General features: G+C 37.7%; 1 protein-coding gene across 8 annotated transcripts in view; it reads right to left on the minus strand.

Moving 5' to 3' along the window:
- The window catches only part of CSGALNACT1 (chondroitin sulfate N-acetylgalactosaminyltransferase 1), a 400,361-nt gene that overhangs the window by 236,398 nt on the left and 140,515 nt on the right, over nucleotides 1-23,448 (minus strand). For 6 of the 8 annotated variants that reach the window (XM_027865511.1, XM_027865507.1, XM_027865514.1 and 3 more), the window contains one exon: nucleotides 5,623-5,716. The gene's annotated coding sequence lies outside the window, so the exon portion shown is untranslated. Of the gene's footprint in view, nucleotides 1-120; nucleotides 175-5,622; nucleotides 5,717-5,981; nucleotides 5,996-23,448 lie in introns of those variants that run through there. The other 2 variants (XM_027865509.1, XM_027865512.1) reach the window with 2 other exon arrangements.

Below are 23,448 nucleotides of genomic sequence, written 5' to 3' on the forward strand. Positions count from 1 at the left end.
GTGAAAAGCAGGAGGAAAGACATCCCATGGAAGGAGAATATCAGCTAGGTAGAGCAGTAGATAGAACATGGGACATGAAATCAGGAAGACCTGAGTTTAAATCCAGCCTCAGACACTTACTAGTTGTGCGACCCTCCCCAAGGATGTCACATATGTCTGCTTAAGTTTTCTCATCTGTAAGACAAAGATAAATAATAGTACCTAGTGTGCTATCATTATATTTATTTTTGTTGTTGTTCAGTAGTTTCAATCGTGTCCAACTCTTAGTGATGCTATTTGGGGTTTTCTTGGGAAAGATACTGGAGTGGTTTGCCATTTCCTTCATCAGTTCATTTTACAGACGAGAAAACTGAGGCAAACAGGGTTAAGTGACTTGCCCAGAGTCACAGAGTTCTACGAAATGTGTGAAGTCACGTTTGAACTCAAGAACTCCAGTCCTGGCACTCTATCCACTGTGCCACCTAGCTGCTTACCCCTCTATACCACATCTAATATTCTTTCTGTTTAAGGTCAAATATAGGATTTAGAGCTGGAAGGGAACTAAGAGATCATCTAGTCCAAGCCCAACTAAGGCCCAGTGAGAAATGTCACGAAGTCATAGTCAATAGGAGCACCAGAATTTGAACTCAAGACTCCTGAATCCAAATCCAATGATGGAAGGATAGGATGGTTCCATCAAATCTCAATACCTCACAAATACAAAGCAGCTATTGTATTTGTATCCTTTCCTATCTTTAAATTTTTTTCTAAATCCTTAACAAATGAAAAAAGGTAGCTTGTTGACAGATATAAACATCTCTCCAATTTTATGTCCTAAGATTTTATCTGTGGTCTTCGAACAGGACCCAAATCATTCTCACTGTACTCTGCTTTCATCTTCCCCTTTACTCCTGAAATAAATCCATTCCACTGCATTGACTCCATATTTTTCTTCCCAATGTAATTTCAAGATAAAACTGGCCTTTAAAGAAGACTTAAGCTCATGATTTGGGGATATGAGGGACTAGATTTTTTTTCAAATCTTCTTGAAAATTTTCAACAATCTGAAAGATCCTCAAATAAATCAATCAGCCCTCTCCCTTCCAAAAGTAAGATTAGAAGCTTTTCAATACAGACTGAAATTGCCCTTCTCAACAGATGCGGCCACAGGTAGATGAATGGACAGCAGGAAAAAGGCTGTGCCACTGTGAGATTGCCTTATTGGGACATTACATAGGACATTAATAATTTAGCACACAATGAGAACTCAGCCCTCTCCAATATATTGTGTAAAAGAGAAAAAAATAATGCTTAAAACGATGAAGGACGATAAGCACTCCCAGAGACAACCTAAGGTACATAGCAAACTGAAGTATTTATGTACAAGTCATTTTGATAAGTTTCCAGTTATGAATCAGGAAGACAAAGAAAATGTAAAAAGCTAAACCAATGATACAAAACAAAGAAGAAAAGAAGTTATTTTATAGACCAAATTATATGTCAATCAAAAGTAATAATTTAAAATTGGGCTGAGGACTACTGAATTACCAGGTATATGGCATACGATATTAAGTTCCTGACTACTTCCTAAGATAGTCTTAATCTACAGAAAAACAAATTCTGTGTGATTCAGGAGTAGTCACAGAAATCCTAGAATGACCAAAGTTGAAGCTTCCTAAGACCCTAGGCAAGTCACTTAGCCCTGTTTGCCTCAGTTTCCTCATCTGTATGAGAAGGAAATGGCAAACCACTACAGTATCTTCGCCAAGAAAACCCCAAATTGGGTCACAAAGAGTTGTATACAACTAAAATGATTAAACAATAACAACAAAGTAAACTGAGTCTAGATCCCCTTTTTTTATATGAGAAGAGATTTTTTTAAAGTCCACACTATAAAGAAGGATCTACCTGGTTTAGTTTTCTGTTAAACCAAGAGAAAACAGAGTATGAAGTTATTGTGTTACCATTTTATGCTATTTGGTATCCAAGGTCATTCAAACTTCATGGAATTCAAGAGCTACAAACGACCTCAAAGACCACATAAATCAGTACTTACTTAAAGGCAATACTATTTGTAATATTATTATGTAGTATGTATATTATCATGTATAATAGAATACTATTTTATGTTATATAATAATACAATATTATATAATTTATATAATATTATTGTTAAGGAAATCTCTAGGAGTACATTTATTGACTCCCTAAATTACTTATTCCAATGTTTAATAACACTTTAAGAAATTCTAGAAATCTATCCTCCTTTCTCGTACCTGAAATGTTCTCCCCGACCCGTCTTTGAAGGCCATCTTCAAATGCCATCTCCTCCACGAAGCCTTTCCTAATCTCCCAACTCAAACTAAAAATGACCTTTCTTTCTTCTGAATTGTCATAGTACTTTACCCTATTCTTATACAGTAACTGAATTCTACTTTTTTTAAAAAAAAATATCTCCCACAATTACATGCAAAAACAATTTTTAACATTTGTTGTTTTTTTTTAATTTTGAGTTCCAAATTCTATCCCTTTCCCACCTACCCACCCAAGACAGTAAGCAATCTGATATGACTTGTATGTGTGCAATCATGGAAAATCCAAATTCTACTTTCTGTTAGAATCATTTGCATGCATGTCCTATCTCCTCTGCTAGACAGTACTCTACTTGAGGGCAGGAACTATGTTTTATTTATTTATGTACCTTCCTCTACACCTAGCACCAGTGCCTTGCTCATCATAGGAACTTAAGTAATGATTTTTAAATTTAGGTCTAGCCCAAATCCAACCTAATCAAACCATCTCTCTTTTTTACTACTTTATACCGAGCAGTCAGTCAATAAACATTTCTTGAATTGAAAAATCCACTTAAAATGTGAGTCCCTAAACTATGAAGACTGTGCTAATACAGATGTAGCAAAAATGCAATGAAAGGATGATTTTTAAGATCCTCCATGTTCCAGTCTTACTAACATCTTAGCATAGAGAAGGATGATATCAGTTTTTGTTAAATAACACATTTTGCTGTTCAGTCATTTCAGTCATGTCCAACTCTTCATGACCCCTTATGGGGTTTTCTTGGCAAAAATACTGGAGTGGTTTGCCATTTCCTTCTCCAGTATATTTTACAGATGAGGAAACTGAGGTATACAGGTTAAGTGACTTGTTCAGGGTCACACAACTAGTAAGTGTCTGAGGCTGGATTTGAACTCAGGAAAATGAGTCTACCTAACTATAAGTACGCTATCCACTGTACCACCTAGCTGCCCTCAATAACACATTTATTAAATCATAACACAGCCTGCTGTGTATATGCTTACATCTACACTGGCTGGTTACACACTTCCCCTAAAGTATCTGTAACATTTTATTTTCTATTAGTGACATAATAATAAATAATATGAATATTTACGAAATGTCAATGTGCCATGAATTGTGATATATTACTAAACAAGAGTGTATATTTACATAGTACTTTAAAGCCTTTTTGGTGTACCCCATAAATATCCAAGGCATGGTCTGCAGGGCAGACTCCTTGGTATAAGGAGTTCCCACATGCATGTACCTTTCCCTTATAATAAATCAAGTTATTACCCATATCTTGTGGAGTTGTGACTTTTGATTAACAATCACTATAGTACAATAGAAAGAATACTGACTCTGGGGCCAGAAGACCTCTTACCTCTCAACACTTACTACTTGTGACCTTAGGTGAGTCATTTAACCTTCACAGACCTTAATTTTCTTTATTTGTAAATTGGGAGAGGAGGGTGGACTTGATAGTCTCTGAAGTAAGATAGGTAAGAGGACACAATGCCATTCTTGAGTTCAGGAAGTACCTGGTTTAAGCCTTACTTGACTGCACACCGGCTATGTGACTGAGCAAGTCACTAATCCTCAGTGTCCTAGACAACTCTATAATTTGCAGAACAGATGCACATCTGCATTGTTTGAGCTATTTTCCACACTGGGAGTTCATAATACCAATGAGATTTCAAGTCTGGTCCAAAACAAACATTATTTCTTTCCCACCACACAAATATCCACCAAATTTTAAGAGATCATGAGAGTGTTTAAAATTAACCTCTGTGGAGGATATATAGAAAGACATGGACAAAAAGCATACAAAATAAGGTAGGTGTGGAGCAGCTGATACCTGTACCAAACAAGTACTCACAATGAAGAGAGCATAGATTCCATGCTTCATAAAAGTTACATAAATAAATATGCATATAATTTCAACTTTTTAGTAATTGTATTCGGTTAAGGTCATCTAAAGAGAATTCTCTTTCTCTTATCCACCAAAACACTTTCAAACTCATTAACCAATCCCAGACCCAAACCCATCAAACATCATTACATCCACCCCCTAGGCTGACACCAAACCCTTCTTACCTACTTTTTACCTCTATATTATTACTTAGAAAAGAATTCGTGGGCAATTATAATCAGTTGCAATTATTTGCAGAAATGACTTTTATCTGAGTTGTTTCTTTCCATGATTAACGATTCAAATGTACTCTGTTAGAAGTATACACTTCATTGCATTCTAAGTATGAATTGTGAGATATTCCATGAATGAATAATAATAATAATAAATGCTTTTAGATAATGCTCTTTCCTCTTACTCTAAGTGATAAAAAGGATGAGGAAAAATGTAAAATCATGCACTAAATCTCTAGAGGGATTTGTTAAAACGGAAATAAGGTACTTCCTGAAAGGTATGTGGACTGAGCTTATCTATTTTCATCTCTGTTCAGTTGTTTGAAGAGGGAACCAGAAAAAAAAAAAAGAGGCATTTATATGCTGAAGCAGGATTTGAAGAAGAGAACCAGATACCCAGTTTCTCATTTCCCATTTTTGGATTTCGCAAACTTAATGGAGTCTTCACACTTATAAAATAATAATAATAATAACAAAGAGCAAATATACTGTAATATCTGAGCAAAGAGTTGGTCTCGATGGTAGCTAGTGATGGGAAAAGCTCAAGAGCAATGTTACAGGGGATATCCCAAAACTAAAACCAAGAAAATGAACCATGCTAAAGGTAAAGTGAATCCTTAAAGAGTTCTAAAAAATGCACCCACTATGCCATCTGCCTCATTACTAAGCAATGTTAAGAGGAGGGTAGCTTGGTTCTCTAAGCCTCTGCACTTACATAATCTTCCTAACATAAATGAAGCTGCAGTTCCTCATTCTCCCAAAGATGGAACATTTTAGAAAGCCTAGCCTCTTTTCCCCAGAATTCCAAAAGGAAGACAAATGCTCTTCCTCTTTTACTGAATAAAGTTTCTAAATAGGTTCTTAAGAGTTAATAGATGGAAATCCAGAAGAAGTGGTAAATTCTGGAAAAGATCATAAAACTCAATATACACATAGTGAGTAAATGCTTATTTTCTCCACACTAAGTGGGGAAAAAGGTTGTTATCAAATGACTTTACTACTCTGAAAAATTATTTACATTTTGAAATAATCATTTATTATTGATCAAAACAAAACTGATAACAATAAATATAAAATGAAATTTCATCCTATATAGATGTGTATGTACATGTACATAAATCTACTGCTAAACATCAATAAAAGTAACCTGTCTCCTTCATATATTTATTTCTAAAGAAACTAATGATGGACAACTTCACTTACCTCAGGAAAGGAAAAAAGTCATCAGAATGGAACAGCATCATTGTTCTTCTAGGCAAAAAGCATCTTAGTTGTTCCCCTCGAAATCTAAAGGAATCTAAAATACAAAAACAAATGGAGAAATGATTGCTATACATTTGTACCTCCAAAACTCAGGCGTGATTTTTCAAATTATATGGCAAGATTAAAAACAAACAGGGAAGTAAAAGTTTTAAGTTAAAATGTAATTATTTGCCATTATTTACCAAGAGAAGGAGAAAAGGGAGAGGAAGAAAGAAAGTGAGACAGAGAGAGAGGGAAGGAGGGAGGGAAGGAGGGAACAGATAAAGAAAAATAGAGATTAGTTCTGGGGCAAGACTCACTGAATCACCTTTCTCCCTCTCTGTTTTAATGACTGAAGAGCAGCAGGTTAGTAATGAAACATGAGCAAGAGAAAGACACTTGAATATTAAGTTATTCATAAAAGCAAAGAAGGATAAAAATATACTTTTTCTATGCAAAAAAAAAAGGAATTGAAAAAGTGTTTCAGGGGCCGCAGCTGTCTGCCCTCCGTAACGTGCTTTGCCCTGGGAGAGTACGGTGCTCTCTGAAGCAACACTTTCAGTAGAGGAGTGAAGACACTGACCTGCTATGAAAGGATCGTGTTCAGCTCCACTGTTTGCTGAACAGCAAACAATTATAAATAGTTTCACGGAATAAGATGTTAAAACATAGAAAATCCTCACATAAGTTCTCCCTGAGGGAAAGAAGGAATCTACCAGCTTCGAACTGAACCAGTGGTGTTGGAGGAAGAAAAAAAAAAGCAGCTCTTTCTGGTGCATCAAAGACCCCACTGTGCTGCAGAAACAGTGAACTGGGTTGTTGGAGCCAGCAGGGCCGGGCTGAAGACAGCTTTTCAATATGCTCTCAGCATCGGCTCCCGGGGATGGCTGGAGTCGTCCCACCCGCTGCTCTCAAACAGCAGTTGTACTGCTTTCAAGAGGCAATCTCTCAGAAGGATGGTGCTGAAACTGAAGCCATTGGGGGAGTCTGGCTACAGGCTCCTCAAGTAGCAGCTTTCACATTAACACTTCTTTTATTAACAGATAGAAGGGGGGGGTGGGAAAAGTATGGGTTCAGACCTACTGTGTGGTAGTATCTACTAGACTGCTTACAATAACATAGTCCTTCACTAATAAAATCCCCAAAGAAGAGACCATGATCTGCTAATCCTGCCCATTTGTTTCATTGCTGAGCTCAATCCCTCCCTTATACAGGGTAGGTGTTCTAATTAATGTCCATTGAACGGATAATTGTTGAATAAATTGACTCATTTATATAGCCAGAGATTTCAACCACATTGGCACAGAAATATCTGATCCTTCTTGTGGCTTTTTACAGCCTGAAGATGGCCAAAAACATTGTGGTTACACTCTTCACATTGGAGGAACGTTAATAATGCTCCTTCTCAAGTGAATATAAGGATAATTATAATTGAGAAGTCTTTTACATACATTCTCTGAGTTGATCCTCACAATAACCCTCTGACATAGGAGATATTATCATCCCCATTTGGTAGATGAAGAAACTGAGGGTGAGGGAGATTAAATGGGTCACCCAGAGTTACACAGCTAGTAAAATGCCTCAGATAGCATTTAAACATGAGTCTTCATGATTTCCAGTCCAGCACTATACACAGGGCAAACATGCTGCCTTCCTTCCACGGGCTTTAATGATTATTATTCTCCTTATCTTTGTGATGCAGGAAAAGGCAAGTTTTATTAGTTCCATTTCATAAATACGTAAACTGAGGTAAAGAAAGAATAGCATACAAGCATCAGTGTGACCAGAGTCAGGACAAATAAAGAGCCCAGAAAACCTAAGAATTAGTTCGTTGTCTTTCCTTTGGGTCAACTTCTTAATAAGGCCTATATCTAAGAGTAACATAGCAGCTCTTAGCACAGTGCCTGACATATAGTAGGTGCTTAATAAATATGTATTGATTGAATTATTCTACGAGTGTAATGAAGGCATTAGAATTCTTCACTTTCACACACACATTGAAGTTTACATATTTGTTTCAGTGAACACTCAAATTAGTAAAATAGAATCATTACATAAATAACTTTGGGAGTCTAGACTCCCAGAGCCAGCTCTACTGAATATCATAAGATCATCATTTTGGCAGATGAAGAAATTGAGGATCTAAAAGGTTAGTGACTTACTTGAGGGCACACTGGCAGCCACTGGTAAGTCTGAGATTCAAACCTGGGTTTTCTCTGGCTCCAAAGCCTCTCTCTGCACACCTAAGGTTATGGCCCCGTTTAGATTATTTTGCCTTATCTCTACAGACAACATAAAGCACTACATAAATGCAGCCAGACACTTCATAGTCAGCACTCCCTTCCTGCCTACTTTTCCCTTGCTATTAAAGCCGGCTAAAAATGGAATCACACTTAGCAACTGGAATGAACACTTAGACTTCAGTCTATCACTTTGCAGAGTAGACGTACCAGGATTTTAAAAGAACTCACAATTCAGTTTCCTACCTCACATCCTAAAATCATGGACTCTTCCCTTCATGTCACTCTGTGTGCACTAGACAGCTTCACTTGGGATTTAATGCCAAATCTGGAGTCATAAACACTGAATAAGTGAATGGGACATATCCCCATTGTTTGTCTTAATATTCTTTGTTTTGTTGTTCAGTCATTTCAGCCATGTCCAATTCTTCATGACCTCATTTGGGGTTTTCTTGGCAAAGATACTGGAGAGATTTGCTATTTCCCTCTACATCCCATTTTGCAGATGAAGAAACTGAGTCAAATAGGGTTAAGTGACTTTCCCAAGGTTACACAGCTAGTCTGAGTACTGTGTCTGAGGAGAGATTTGAACTCACAAAGATGAGTCTTCCTGACTCCAGTTCTGGCACTCTATCCACTGCACCACCTAACTGTCACTAAGGCACAGAAAAAGCCTGCATGTGTCACATTTACTTCACAGCTGAGACCCTCCAGCTTAAAATGTGTCATCACCAGAAGCAACATCATCTGGACTTCTGAGTGTGAGAAATCCTCACATCCCTTGGAACCTTTACACACTCCCATCAGCTCCAAATACTCCTTGGCACTAGCAAAACCATAATACAAGGCACTCAAAAAAGCCAGGAGGACATCACAATGACTCCCTTCTTCTAGGAGAACAGCCTCTAAAGTAGGAGTCCTGCACCCCCAGGGAACAATGATGTGACTCCAAAGGCATGGGATCAATCAATCCAATAACGGGGAAAAGGGATTTCATCTCGTCCTCCCCACAGGGTAGAGCTTGTCTCCAACACAACCACACTACCCCTTTCATGTATTATTGCTTATTCCACACGCAGTGGTCCTTCATCTACTGCTGGGGGTTAAAGATTGCTCAACTCGGCTCTCCTCTGCACCTGTGTTCAGGAAACAGACCAGAATAGGTCAAAAGGACAAGGAGGTACAAAAATTCACTGAAGAAAAAAACTTGACAAGATCCTTAAAAAGGAAAAACGGCCAAATGGAAAAAGAGATATAAAAGATCACTGAAGACGGGAAACTAATAACCCCATGAGAAATCAAGAAACAATAAAACAAAGTCAAAAGAATGAAAAAACAGAAGAAAATGTGAAATGTCTCATTGGAAAAACAACTGACCTAGAAATGAGATCCAGGAGAGATTCTTGAAGAATTATTGGACTACCTGAAAGCCATGATCAAAAAAAAGAGCCCAGGCATGACATTTCAAGAAATTATACAAGAAAACTGCCCTATACTCTAGAACCAGAGGGTAAAATTGAAATTGAAAGAATCTACCAACCACCTCCTGAAAGAGATACCAAAATGAAAACTCCCAGGAATATTACAGCCAAATTTCAAAGTTCCCAGGGCAAGGAGAAAATATTGCAAGTAGCCAGAAAGAATCATTTCAAGTATCATGGAGCCACATCAGGATCACACAAGATTTACCAGCTTCTATATTAAAGGAGTGGAGGGATTGGAATATATTATTTAAAAAGGCAAAAGAACATGGATTATAACCAAGAATCACCTACCCAGCAAAACTGAGTATAATCCTTCAGGGAAAAAATGGATATCTAATGAAATAGGAAACTTTCAAGCATTCCTGATGAAAACACCAGAGCCGAATAGAAAATCTGACTTTTAAATATAAGACTCAAGAGAAGCATAAAAAGGTAAAAGGAAAAAGAAATTATATGATATTCAGTACACTGTTTATATTCCTACATGGAAAGATGATACTTGTAAGTCCTCAAAACTGTATTATTATTAGGGCAGTTAGACAGATTTATACAAAGACAAAGGGCATGAGTGTGAGTTGATTATGTTGAGATGACCTAAAAAAATGAAAGGTTGAGAAAGAGGGGTGCACTGGGTGAAGAGGAAGGGGAGATAGGAGTAAGGAAGGTAGTGGTCAGAAGCAAAAAATATTTTTGAATAGGAACAGGGTAAAAAGAAAGAGAAGGATAAATATTAGAAAACAGGATGGAAGGAAATACACAATTAATAATCATAACTGTGAATGTGAATGGGATGACCTCATAAAATGGAAGGAAGTAGCGGAATGGATTAGAAACCAGAATCCAGCAATATCTTGTTTACAAGAGACACACCTGAAACAGAAAGACACACATAGAGTTAAAATAAGGGGCTGGAGCAGAATCTAGTATGCTTCAGCTGAAGTAAAAAAGGCAGGGGTAGCAATCATGATTTCAGACAAAGTAAAAGCAAAAATAAACCTAATTAAAAGAGAGAAACAGGGTAACTACATTTTGCTAAAAGATACCATAGACAATGAAGTAATATCAAAAAAAGTTTTACAAGAAGTTTCTCTGATAAACACCTCATTTCTCAAATGTATACTGAGTACAGAACTGAGTCAAATTTACAAAAATGAGAGCCATTCCAAATTGATAAATTGTCAGAGGATATGAACAGGCAGTTTTCAGAAGAAGAAATCAAAACTATCTATAGTCATATGAAAAAAATGCTCAAAATCTATTGACTAGAAAAAGGAAAGTTAAAATAACTCTGAGGTACCACCTCACACCTATCAGAAATGACAAATGCTAGAGGGGATGAGGGGGAAATAAGTACACTAATGAACTGCTGATGAAGTCGTGAACTCATCCAACCACTCAAGAAAACAATTTGGGAAGTATACACAAAGGGCTATAAAACTGTGCATACCCTTTGACCCAGCAATAGCACTGCTAGGTCTGTGTCCCAAAGAGATCAAAGAAAAAGGAAAAGGATCCATATGTACAAAAATATTGATAGTGGCTTTTTTGTGGTGGCAAAGAATTGGAAATTGAAGGGACGCCCATCAATTGGGGAATGGTTAAACAAGTGGTGGTATATGATTATGATGGAATACTATTGTACTATAAGAAATGACAGGGGCAGCTAGGTGGTGCAGTGGATAGAGCACTGGCCCTGAAGTCAGGGGGACCTGAGTTCAAATCCTGCCTCAGACCAAACACTTGACACTTACTGGCTGTGTGACCCTGGGCAAGTTACTTAACCCCAATTGCCAAAAAAAAAAAAAAATGACAAGCAGAATGGTTTCAGAAAAATCTGGGAAGATCTATATGAACTGATACAAAGTGAAGTGAGCACAACCAAGAGATCATTGTACACAGTAACAGCAATATTATAATGATGATCAACTGTAAAAGACAGCTGCTCTTATCAATACAATATCCAAGACAATTCAGGACTCATAATGAAAATTGCTATCTACCTAAAGAGAACTGAAGAACTCTGAAGACAAACTGAAGTATAATTTTCTCACTTTCTTTACTTTTTCTTGCTCTTTTTGGTGACATGGCTAATATGTAAATAAATTTGCATGATTTCACATGTATAATGGATATCATATTGCTTGCCTTCTCAGTGAGTGGGGGAGGAGGGGAAGGAGGGAGTGAAGGAGAGAATTTAGAACTCAACAATGTTTTTAAATGTTAAAAATAAATAAAAAATTTAAAAAGAAAAAAATAAACCTTATGAAACTCCAAAAAAAAAAAAAAAGTCAGCCTGTTCTACTTCAATGACTCCAAAAATTGAGATGCCCTCACAGTATTGTCCCCTGACTGCTGCACTGAAATAAGAGAGTGAGACACGGCAGATCTGCATGCCTATGCCGTGCAGGGAGTCAGAATGGGGAAGGAGCCACTGGCCATGTGCTCTGCCTCCTCAACATGCCCTAGAATTCTCCCACCTCTGTGCTCGTCTCATGCCTTTCCCTATGCCTGGAATGGCCCCCCTGCTCCTCTAAGCCTCTTGACTTCCTATCCAACCTTGCAAACCTAACTCAAATGCCATCTCCTCAAGCAAAACCTCCCTGAGATCCTGGATCAGTAACACCCTTTCTACCTTGGGCCTCGCATAACACTTTCTTTGCTGATACATTCATTATATAATCAATAGAGGCAGATGGATGGATATTGTGGGAAAAGTGCGGCATTTGGCATCAGAAATACTGGCTCTGCTTCCTGGATTCTCACTTAGACTCTCTACACTTCAGTTTAGTCACCTAAAATGGAGATAATAATACTTGCTGTAAGTCAGGCAATAAGCATGTATTAAGCACCTACGAGTACCAGGCACCGTGCCAAGTACTGGGGATACAAAGGAAGGCAAAAAAAAACAGTCCCTGTCCCCAGGGAGCTCACAATCTAACAGACTTGCGCTATTTCCCTCAGATGGTAGTTGGAGAAGAGGGGAGAGGGAGGGGAAACTTTGTAACCTTACAGCAGTATATAAATGTGAATTATTACGATTCATTATCATTGTAAGCTATAAAACATTTGATGCTGCTAGGTGGTGCCATAGTGCATAAAGCACTGGGCCTGGAGTCAGGAAGACTCATCTTCTTGAGTTCAAATCTGGCCTCAGACATTTAGTAGATGTGTGATCCTGGGCAAGTCAATTAACCCTGTTTGCCTCAGTCTCCTCATCTATAAAATGAGCTAGAGAAGGAAATGGCTGATCACTCCAGCATCTTTGCCAAAAAAAAAAATGGGGTCACAAAGAGTCAGGCACAACTGAAAAACAACAACATAAAATATCTGTGTTATGTGTTGTATCTCCTTGTATGAAGGCAGGGGACCATATCTCCACTAGACCATGTCTCCCCCAACTCAAAAGCATAGGTCTCCTCACATTGTAGGAACATCCATATTTATTGACATGCTGCTGAATGTGATTAAAGAAGCATGGGGGGAAAGGGTGGGAGAGGAAGCTTTTAAAACACTGGACTCCACCTGGTCCCGCTACTCTAAGGAACAGACCTTGCAGATGGTTATCAAATAGTGAATTTGGGGCTTTCAAGAAGCTAGTGAATTCTCCCAGTGACTTCGTACCTTGAAAGCAAGGGAATCCTTCTGCTGAAAGAAAAACAACACTAGACCGACACAAGAAGACCTGCCTTCAAGGTCCAGATTCTATCACTTCCTAGTTCTGGGAATTTGGACAAGGCTTCTCTGAGCCTCAATTTCCTCATCTGCAGGACGAGGATATGACTATGTATACTATGTAGTATATCGAGTGGAATGAGAAAAGCTTTGTTTATTTTTTTTAAGAAGCAAGTAGAATATGCAGTGGATAGAGTGCTGGACTTGGAGTCAGGAAGACCTGAGTTCAAATCCTTCCTCAGAGGCTTCCTGGATCATTTAACCTCTCTCTATTTCAGTTTCTTCAACTGTAAAACAAGGCTAATAATAGCACCTACCTCCCAGAACTATTGTGCAGAGAAAATATTTGTAAAGTGCTTTGCAAACCTTAAAGTACTATACAAATGCTAGCTATAATAATTATTAGTATTACATTGTCAGCTATGTCTGTTATATATTTATGAGCTCTTTAAAGATCTATAAAGGTAAGCTATTGCGATTCTGCATAGAGAGGGCTACATAAACAGGTCAGTCATTAACCACATTTGAAAGCCATTGGAAATCACCTACCAGAGGGAAAAATTAGTAATATTTATAATTTACGAGTGAACTGTGATCAATAAAATTTTGCCCACTTAGAAAATTACACATTCTGTTCAATTTACTAAACAAATAAAAGAGCTCAGCATTTTCCTTTTGTGAAAAGCACAGATTGCAATTAACTGTCTCTCCAACATAAGTGATCTAATCCAGCTGCCTCCCTAGGCAAAAGTCAATCAGAATAGAGCTCAGAAAGGGACCCAGATCCAGGCCTCTTTCCATCACACCATGAATGAGTCTAGTAGGCCCATTTTACAGATGGGCAGACTAAAATGATAGAAGGATGCATAATTTATCCACATAAAAAGAAAAATAATCACTCTTCTTATCTGCTGTACAATGTTGCCTACATAGAGGTAAAGCCTAATGAATACATTCATCCAAATATAACTTTAGATTTAGTTTTGCAAATGTCAAAAACCACTGAAGAGCCACAACTCCCTTATCCACGAAGGTCAGCTGTTTGGTTCCAAGTTTCTTCATAACTCTTCATTTAACATTTCTACAGAGGCCACATACATTTTTAGTAGCTCTTGTAGACATAGGATTCTCAACACATTCTTTTTGGTAACTGCTTGGCTGCTGCTGCTGGAGTATTCCAGATTTAAATTCCATGAGGAACAGAATACCACAGAGAGCGTGTATGTTTGTGCTTCCCAAGGAAAAGCAGGCAACCAGAAGTCCACGCTTCAGATGGAACAGTAGGAATCATAACTAACCTACAACTAAGCCTTTCACAGGGAGGTGTACTTCTCCTGGAATCAGAGAGGCTTAAGAAATGAAAAGGTTATTTTATCCAACCCCCAAATCGCTGTAGGCACTATAACGTCTCAAAAGGGCCCAGTCTCTACTTGAACACCTCCAGTGATGGGACACTTACTACTTCACAAGAGGATTCATTCCATCTTTGGAGAGCGCTCATTTTTCTTCCTATTGTTGTCTAGTTGTTTTCATGTCCAATTGGGGTTTTCTGGGCAAAAATACTGGAATGATTTACCATTTCCTTCTCTGGCTTATTTTACAGATGAAGAAACTGAGGCAAACAGGGTTAAGTGACTTGTGCAAGTTCATACAGCTAGCAAGTGTCTATATCAGGATTTGAACTCAGACCTTCCTGACTCCAGACCCACTCTATCCATTGTGCCACCTAGCTACCCCTAAGCCTACACAAAAACTCTCCTCAAATTGCTTCACTATAAGCTATAACCTATAGTCCTTACTCCTTCTAACTTTCAGCGTGAGAGCTATGAAGTCCTCTAAGTATGAGACTATTTAGGAGCCCCTAAAGAACCCCTCAGCATTAAGGATGATGAATATAGGCGTCTACGTCATAAATCTTACAACACACTCATGCCAATAACTATGTGTATTTGCTACTGCTCCACTAACCAGCACCATATTATGTATGCATGTAAAATCACATCCCAGTGCCTCCTTATGTCTTATGTCTGGTGCCTTCCACCAAGTGTTTCTAGTTCTGGTCCCCCATTTAAGCACCCCCTTCTAGACGACAGTCCTGCAAATGCTTGAATGAAGTTCTCAGAACTCCTCTAACTCTTTCCTTCTCCAGACTTAAACTCCCAGTTCCTCCAATTATTCCATATATCATCTTGTTACTGGGCCCTTTCATCATTCTGGCTGCTGTCCTTTACATATGCTACATACTGTGAATGCCCTCCTTTAAACAGAGTATTCTAAATGTGACGTGGACAAGCACAAAGTACAGTGAGAGCCATCAGTCCCTTTCAAAGGAATTTTAATGCTAAAAATATATTGTCAAGCATTTTCTAAAACTGAATTGTTTTCTTCATAATAGAATATTCTAATTTCTAATATACATATTAGAAAACAAAAATAATTAACACCAAAAAATAAAACTTCATTGAACATGTAATCAGGTGAAGTAATTTAAATATGAAAATATATTTTTGTACTTTTTTTCTGAAAAAATTGTTTCATAGAAATTTCTCACCTATAAATTTGGGCATTTTTAAATTTTTTTTTACTCCAAACTTAACAAACATCAAGCAAAAAGAATATTTCCATACACATAATAGGGCAGAAAAAGAGGATTGTACATGAAACTACAAATCTCTCTTATGTACAGCTTGCTTTTTTTTTAAGTACATAATAAAATTGACATGTAACTTTCAAAACTGCCCTACTTGTCTGTGATTCCTTCTGGCCTTCCTTCTGTTCATTTTTTCAAAAATTCATTCAATGATCCACTTTCTTTTTTCTTTTTTTGAGGACAAACCCATCTAAACCCTCTCCTACCTCCTCTTACTTCAAAATGGAAAGAAAAAAAAAACCCTCATGACAAATATGCATAAACAAAACAAATTCCCATATTGGCCATGTTCAAAATACATATATCTTATCTTGCATCCTGACCCCATCACCTCTCTTTTAGGAGCGACTCAACTTCCCTGTTTTGGACACTAGCCTTCCGTTAGTGTAGCTCGACATGACGTTCTCTTTTTGACATTCATGACCTACAAGGAGTAACACTGACTTTGCAATCACCTATGACCCTCTAAGTCTTTTTGTCCAAGTGAACTGCTGTTAAGCTGGGGCTCTGCTTTAATTATTCAGTTTACTCTTGAACCAAAATGCTGATTCTTACAGTTTTTTGACTCGCATCTTGTTCATTTTGCCCATCATGGCAAGCTGTTCAAAATATATCTGTTGTCTAGCATAGTACTGATTCATCCCAAGTTGGCACAAACTAAGAAAAGAAAGTCATTTTATATCATCTTCCAAGGATGGAACAGGATTAGGTCAAGGACTGACTACAGTAAATCATTAGAGACTGTCACTTAGATTGACAATTATCCATTAATCAATGTTTCTGGTACAGTTGTTTACTCTTTCAACCAGCTAGGAGCCATCTAACTATACTATCATCCAAGCCCACTCTTCTTATGGAATTCTAGCATTTAGAGCTAAAACAACCCTTTGAGATCACTTAGTCTAGGCTCTTTATTTTAAAGAATGAAGAAACTAAGACCCAAAGCGGTCATGTAACTTGCCCAAAGTCACCAAGTTTAAAAAAAAAGATCCAGTCTATCCATTTGTTTAAAAAATCAAATTTGTCAAAAATAAGTAAATAAATAAATGAAAATTTTTTTTAACAATTATATTTGTCAGACCTCTCCCTTTGCACTGTTCAACAGCCTTTAATTTACCAGGAAGTTGGGCACTTTACATTATTCACAGTACCACAACACTGTGAAGAAACAGGAAAAATCCCAGGTAACTCATCACTTTCTCCTTCATGTATAGACCCAAATTTCTATTTCTCTATAAGGAGGAATCAGCAACCCATCCATCTCTCTGATTACTTACTGCTCACCTAGGAAACCAAATTGGGGTTTATGTCCTTTGAGATACAAAACAAATTTTGCAAAGGTTGTCAGATAAAAGAATCTAAGGAATGCCCCCTACCTATCTCTCTCCAGTTTTTCAGCTCCAGGACTTAAAAATCCATCAGGATGTCAGGAAGTATCTTTAACCAAAATGTAATGAGATTTCTCTGCACTTGCTCTCCCTCATCATCTTTGCCTCCTGGCTTCCTTCAAGTCCCAGGTAAAACTCCACCTTACATAGGAAGCCTTTCCCAATTCTATTAATGCTAGTGCCTTCCCTCTGTTGATTAACCCTATTTTTAATCCTGGATATAGCTTGTTTATACAAAGTGGTTTTCCTATTCTCTCCTGTATTAGACTGTGAGCTCCTCAAAAGCAGGAACTATCTTTTGCCTATCTTTTGCACTGAGCGTAGCACAGCGTCTGGCACATAACAAGCCCACAATAAGTGCTTATTGACTAACAGCAACATTTTCATCACAGTCAAGGATAAGCTTGAAAAAGACCATTCATCCAGTACTCTGAACTAAGGGCTCCCTGGCTTAGCAAAGGCTTGGCATCCCCAGTCATGCTAGTGTGGCAACACAGCTACCAGGCTGGGGAAAAAAGAGTCATCAGGCTTCATTCATAAGGAAAAATCAGACTTTTAGAATTAAAAGAGCCCTTAAGGATCAGTAGGTCTTCATTATATAAATAAATAAACTAAGGCCCAGGGGAAGGAAACTACTTCCCTGGGTCCAAGTACTAGCTCAGAAACATCTAAAATGCCAAAACTCCTGAAATATTAGAAAACTCCAGATGGTTCTGTGCAAACTAATAAAGCCAGAAGAAATAAGGAAAGCCCCAACAGCTGATTTTTTAACAGAAGTACCAAAATTTAAGCATATTTCAAAGGACCAACCTATGTCAACTGACATTGCATTTATACATACTAGAGATAGGAGGAGGAATATCTGTATTTTTAAGTAAAATCATAATATCTGCTTATGTCATTTGTATTTAAAGTATATGTACATAAACAGGAGAAATCATAGAAAATTAGAGTAAAATTATTAAAAAAACATTATTTCATCAATTGACACAATGTTCCTAGTCCTTCTAGTGTTTAATTGGCAGCCAATTCTCAGAGGCATTTACCAACAACCTAAAATACCACACAGAAATTTCCAAACAACAAAGAGGACAGTCTAAGCAAAGCTTGCAGCAGAGGGAGAAAGAGAAAAACAGAATTAATTCAGTCAATAAATATTACTGAGTGCCTATTACTTAATCACCAAAGAATTTCCAGGAAGTATTCAACAGATCTGACCCTAAGTCAATCAAAGAAAGCATAGAGGAGAAAAGGAGGGAGAAGAACCCATCAAACTAAAAAAACTAAAAAATCAGGCCAGGAGATGAACGACAAAATGTCAAGAACTCTCCATGCTATCAAACACAATGAGGAACTGAACCAGCCTACAATAGGAGAAAAAGAGAAATCTCTCAACTCCCCAAAAAAGAAAGAAAACCCTTACAAAATCACCATGCATACTGTGCTTTACAAAATAGATGACTTTTTTTAAAATCCATGGATCTGCCAAAATTTTGCAAATTAAATCCAATAAAGCTTGCTCAGAAACACTGCATTGAATCCTTCAAGGTAAATATTCATTTTTAATACAGATAATCATGCTCTCGCTCAGGCTCACTGATCTACAGCAACTTTTTAAACAGACTACAAAATTTTACTACCCAAAGTCCTTCCTCCTTAAAACCTGTAATTTTTTTTAACTGACTCCTCTTTCACCATTTCTCCTTACAATTGATTTCTCTCACCCCTAGATCTCTCCTCCCTGGCTCCAAGATCGTTAACTCTCTTTCTGATAACCTCCCTTTTCTCCACCTACCACAAAACAAACAAACAAACAAACAAACAAACAAAAAAAAAAACCAACAAAACCCCACAGTAACAACCACCAAACCACCAACTCTTAACCTACAGAGCAGAGTGGTCCCTGACAAAGAATATTCATATTTTACCTGTCCGTAGCATGTCTGGGATACAGAGCTCTGCGTCATCAGTCTGCTCAGTTTCCCTTTGGATCTAGCCAATATTCTTAAACTGGGACCCAACAAGGAGCTTCTACAGCTTACAGGAACCAGTTAGTTCTCTGCTGGCAGGAACATTTTCCTTCCCAGAAGGGGAAAAATGCAGAATTTGAAGAAAGGGAAAGATTCAGACTCAGGACATTCTCTATAGACCATATGCCCACACAGAAGGAAGTATACAGGACCTACTTGTTATGTCATCAATTTCTTTGACTTTCTGAAAGGGCACAAACATAAGTGGTGAAATGCCCTATGTAAACTCAACTAAATGAAGTGCTGCTGCGGTGCTCAGTGTCACGTATAGAAATGCAAAATGCTGCATAAACAAATAAAGACCTGCAAGCAAACGACAGGGTCCTTGATCGTGGACACTGGCCCTTTCTCTCCAATGTGACTAGACCATTCTATAAATAAAGAAGCAAATATTTACAAAACCACATAATGTCAGGAATTTTTTAAAATAATACTAAAAATATGCTTGGCATAAAGTTGGGAGAAATCTTAGAGGTCATCTAATCTCATTCTCTCATCTGGTAGATGAAGTAATAATAATAATAATTTAGTTAATTCAAATTAATTCAACAAATAATTATTAAGTACCAAATATGGGCAAGGCAGCGGCCATTGGGTGGTGTGAGATCTGCATTACTGGAGGGAATACTTACACCAAGGAGATCACAGACCTATCTGGGATTAGAGTATTGGAAAGTAATTGGACTACATATTGGGAATTAAAAAAAAAAATAAATAAACAGCCCTCAAGGAAGTTTCATTGTCCTGAATTACCTATAGTAATAATAATGCAGAATAATCTGTAATAATTTAAGGTTTACAAAACACTTTCTATATAACAGTCCTGTGAGGTAAGGTAGTTCAAGTATCCCTCTCCCCATACTTCAGACAGAAAACTGAAGCTCACAAGTTAGGTGACTTACCTAGGGTCACACAGCTAATATTAGAGTCTAGATTTCAACCCAGGTCTCCTGATGCCTAGTCTGCCAGTATTTCATTTACACCATGCTGAATCTCTGAGAGATCTGTACAAGGTCAGAGAGCAGGGATTAGAACCCAAATCTCACTCCCAGACTAATGGTGGTGCAAACCAAGTACATCAGACATAAATTACTAAGACAATGGAAAAGTCATGGACCAAATAAAACAGAAATCAGTCGGTAATGGACAATACTTTATCAACAGACTTTCCAAGGTAAGCAATTCAATTTCAACAAACATTTTTTGAGCATCTAATATGTGCAAAGTACTCTGAAGGTGCTGTGAGGACACAAAGACATAACCAGAACAGTCCCCGACTTCAAGAAAGCTTGCATTTTACTGGGGCAAATGGAGCAAAACAGCTTGTGCCCAAATTCAGAGAGAAGAAGGAAAAGTAAGGGGCAGGGAGGGGAAGGGTGCTCTAACCCCTGGGGATCAGGAAAGCTCTATGGAGGAGGTGGGTCCTGAGCTAAGCCTTAAAGGAAGACATGGATTCTAAGATGTGGGGGGGTTGGGGGAGGCCCACAATACATTCCATGTATGAAGGATGGCTTATGCAAATGCACAAAGGGAGGGTCAGCTAGATGGCTCAGAGGATAGAGTGCTGGGCCTAGAGTCAAGAAGACCTGAGTTCAAATCCAATCTCAGACACTTACTAGCTGTGTGACCCCGGGCAAGTCACTTAACCCTGCTTGCCTCAGTTTCCTCATCTGTAAAATGAGCTAGAGAAGGAAACGGCAAACAACTCCAGTATCTTTGCCAAGAAAACCCCAAATGAGGTCAGGAAGAGTGGGACACAACTGAAAACAACTAAACAAAACACTGACTTGGGGAGACAGACAAACATTTAAGTGCCTACTATGTGCCAGGCACTGTGATACGTACTTTACAAATATTATTTCGTTCGATCCTCACCACAACCCTGTGACAGGGAGGTACTATTACGATCCCCATTTTGCAACTGGGGATTTGAGGGATTTCAAGGATGGAGATGTGAAGAATCTGGGGCAGAGAGAGAGGTTCAATGACTCACCTGTGGACACACAGCTAGTATGTCTGAGGCTAGATTTGAACTCAGGTCTTCCTCACTCCAAGCCCAGCACTGTCTTCACTGTACTGCCTAACTGCCTCACAGAGTAGTTAAGGAGATAGCCAGTCGTCTAGTTTGACTGGGACATAGAGGTGGCAAAGAGGAGTATAAAATAAGGATGGAAAGGTAGATGGGGACCATATGGTCAAGACCTTCATGCCAGGTTATAGAGGTGATATTTTATCCTCAAAGGAATAGGGAGCTATTGAAGGTTTTTAGTAGGAGAGTAACACATTTAGGCCTGTGCTTTAGATATATGATTTTGACAGCTATATGGAGGATGAATTGGAGATGGGAGAGACTAGAAGCAAGCCACGTACTTAGCAGGATGTTATAGAACAGAGACAACAGGTAAGAAGAACCTGCACTATGGTGGTGGCAGCAGAAGTGGAGAGGTGTCAGATACAGGATGTGTTTTGGAAGTAAAGCTGGCAGAAGAGGGAAATGCCCAGATTGAGAATGAAGGTGAGTTACACAGATAGTCTATTAAAATCACATTTTCTCTTTTCAGATCAACTAGCATTAATCAGGAGCCTGCTCTGTGTAAACCAAGCAATTTTGATAAAAAAAAATTTTTGATAAAAAAATTTTGATTAAGAAAAAAGAAAAGAAATTAAAAATTGACCTTACCTTCCTTAAGTACATAGTCCTGGGGGATACAACATGAAAAAGATCTATTTCCAAAGAATATAGGGAAAAAGGAAAATAACCTATATGTACTAAAATGTTTGTAGTAGCTCTCTTTGTGATGGCAATGAAATGGAAATTGCAGGGATGCTCATCCATTAGGGAATGGCTGGACAAGCTGTGGTATATAATTGTGATGGAATACTATTGTGCTATAAGAAATGATGAGCTCAACAGTCTTAGAAAAACATGGAAAGACTTGCACAAAATAATGGAGAGTGAAATGAACAGAACCAAGAGGACATTGTATATAGTAATGGCAATATTGTTATAAGAACAACTTTGAGCAAATAAGTCATTTTGACTATTATAAATATCCAAATTAACTATAAAGGACACATGAAGAAAAATGCTATCTGTATCCAGAAAAAGAACTTATAAATAGAAGTATGTATAGAATAATTTTATATATATACCTATTTGTGTCTAATGTTAGCTATCTCTAGGATGGGCAGCAGGGAGAAAAAAAGGAAAAAGAAAAAGAAAAAAAGGAATTTATACAATAATGTTATATATTTAAAAGGAATAGAAAGTTGTACATGATAGATTTGTGGTTTCATGTGCAATCATCTTTTTTATTATACTATATTATGGAAATGCTTGTTTTATTCCATAAATTAAAAATAAAATAAATAAATGTGAAAAAAGAGAGAAATTTTTGAAAGATAACTTGAGGAGGGAGAAAACACTAACAATTAGGGTACCAGGAAGTTTGGCAGAAGAGGTATCATATGAGCTGAACCTTGACAGAACTGCTCACCTCTGGATCTGTTGGTGACATTTATTACAAAAGAGTTCTCCTGAAATCGCATGCTGTTCTTTTTACCTCTGCATTTCTACCTCCTTTTTTTTCTCCATGTCCCCCCATCCTAGAGATGGCTACCATTAGACACAAATTATTCTATACATGCTTCTATTTGTAAGTTCTTTTTCTGGATGCAGATAGCATTTTTCTTCATATGTCCTTTATACTTAATTTGGGTATTTATAACAGTCAAAATGACTTATTCCCTCAAAGTCGTTCTTATAACAATATTGCTATCACAGTAATCTACCCCTGTACTTAGAACAGAGGCCTGGCACATAGCTAACTGCTGAAATCTTTCTCTTCCTTTAAGACCTCATTCAGGTACCACCTGCTACATGAATCCTTTCATAATCCCCATAAACAGCAGTAACTTCTTTTAATTTCTTATTCCTCATTGGGATCTTTCCTATGCACTAATCACATTATAACTTATAGTATTTGTGTATATATCTTAAACCTCTATTATATTTCAAGCTCCTTGAGAAGAGAGATAATATTTTGTTTCATCTCTGCATCCCTAATGCAGGACCCTGAAAAGAATAGGCATCTCACAAACGCTGGCTGAATGAAGCGTAATTGTCCACAGTGCCTACACTGAGCAGAAACACAGACAGCAAGAAGACCAAGTCATAAATCTGTCTACCTAGGATACATCATCATAACCAATGGGAAAACTAAGGAGAAAATTACCCCAAGGCTTCCCCATAAGTCTCATAACTTAACAAGACAAGAAACAATTCTATTGGAAATTGAGGGGATGCCCAACAACTGGGGAATG

The sequence above is a fragment of the Vombatus ursinus genome, unplaced genomic scaffold (assembly GCF_900497805.2).
Source record: "Vombatus ursinus unplaced genomic scaffold, bare-nosed wombat genome assembly UNPS02014778.1, whole genome shotgun sequence".
In the NCBI taxonomy this organism is placed as follows: Eukaryota; Metazoa; Chordata; class Mammalia; order Diprotodontia; family Vombatidae; genus Vombatus; species Vombatus ursinus.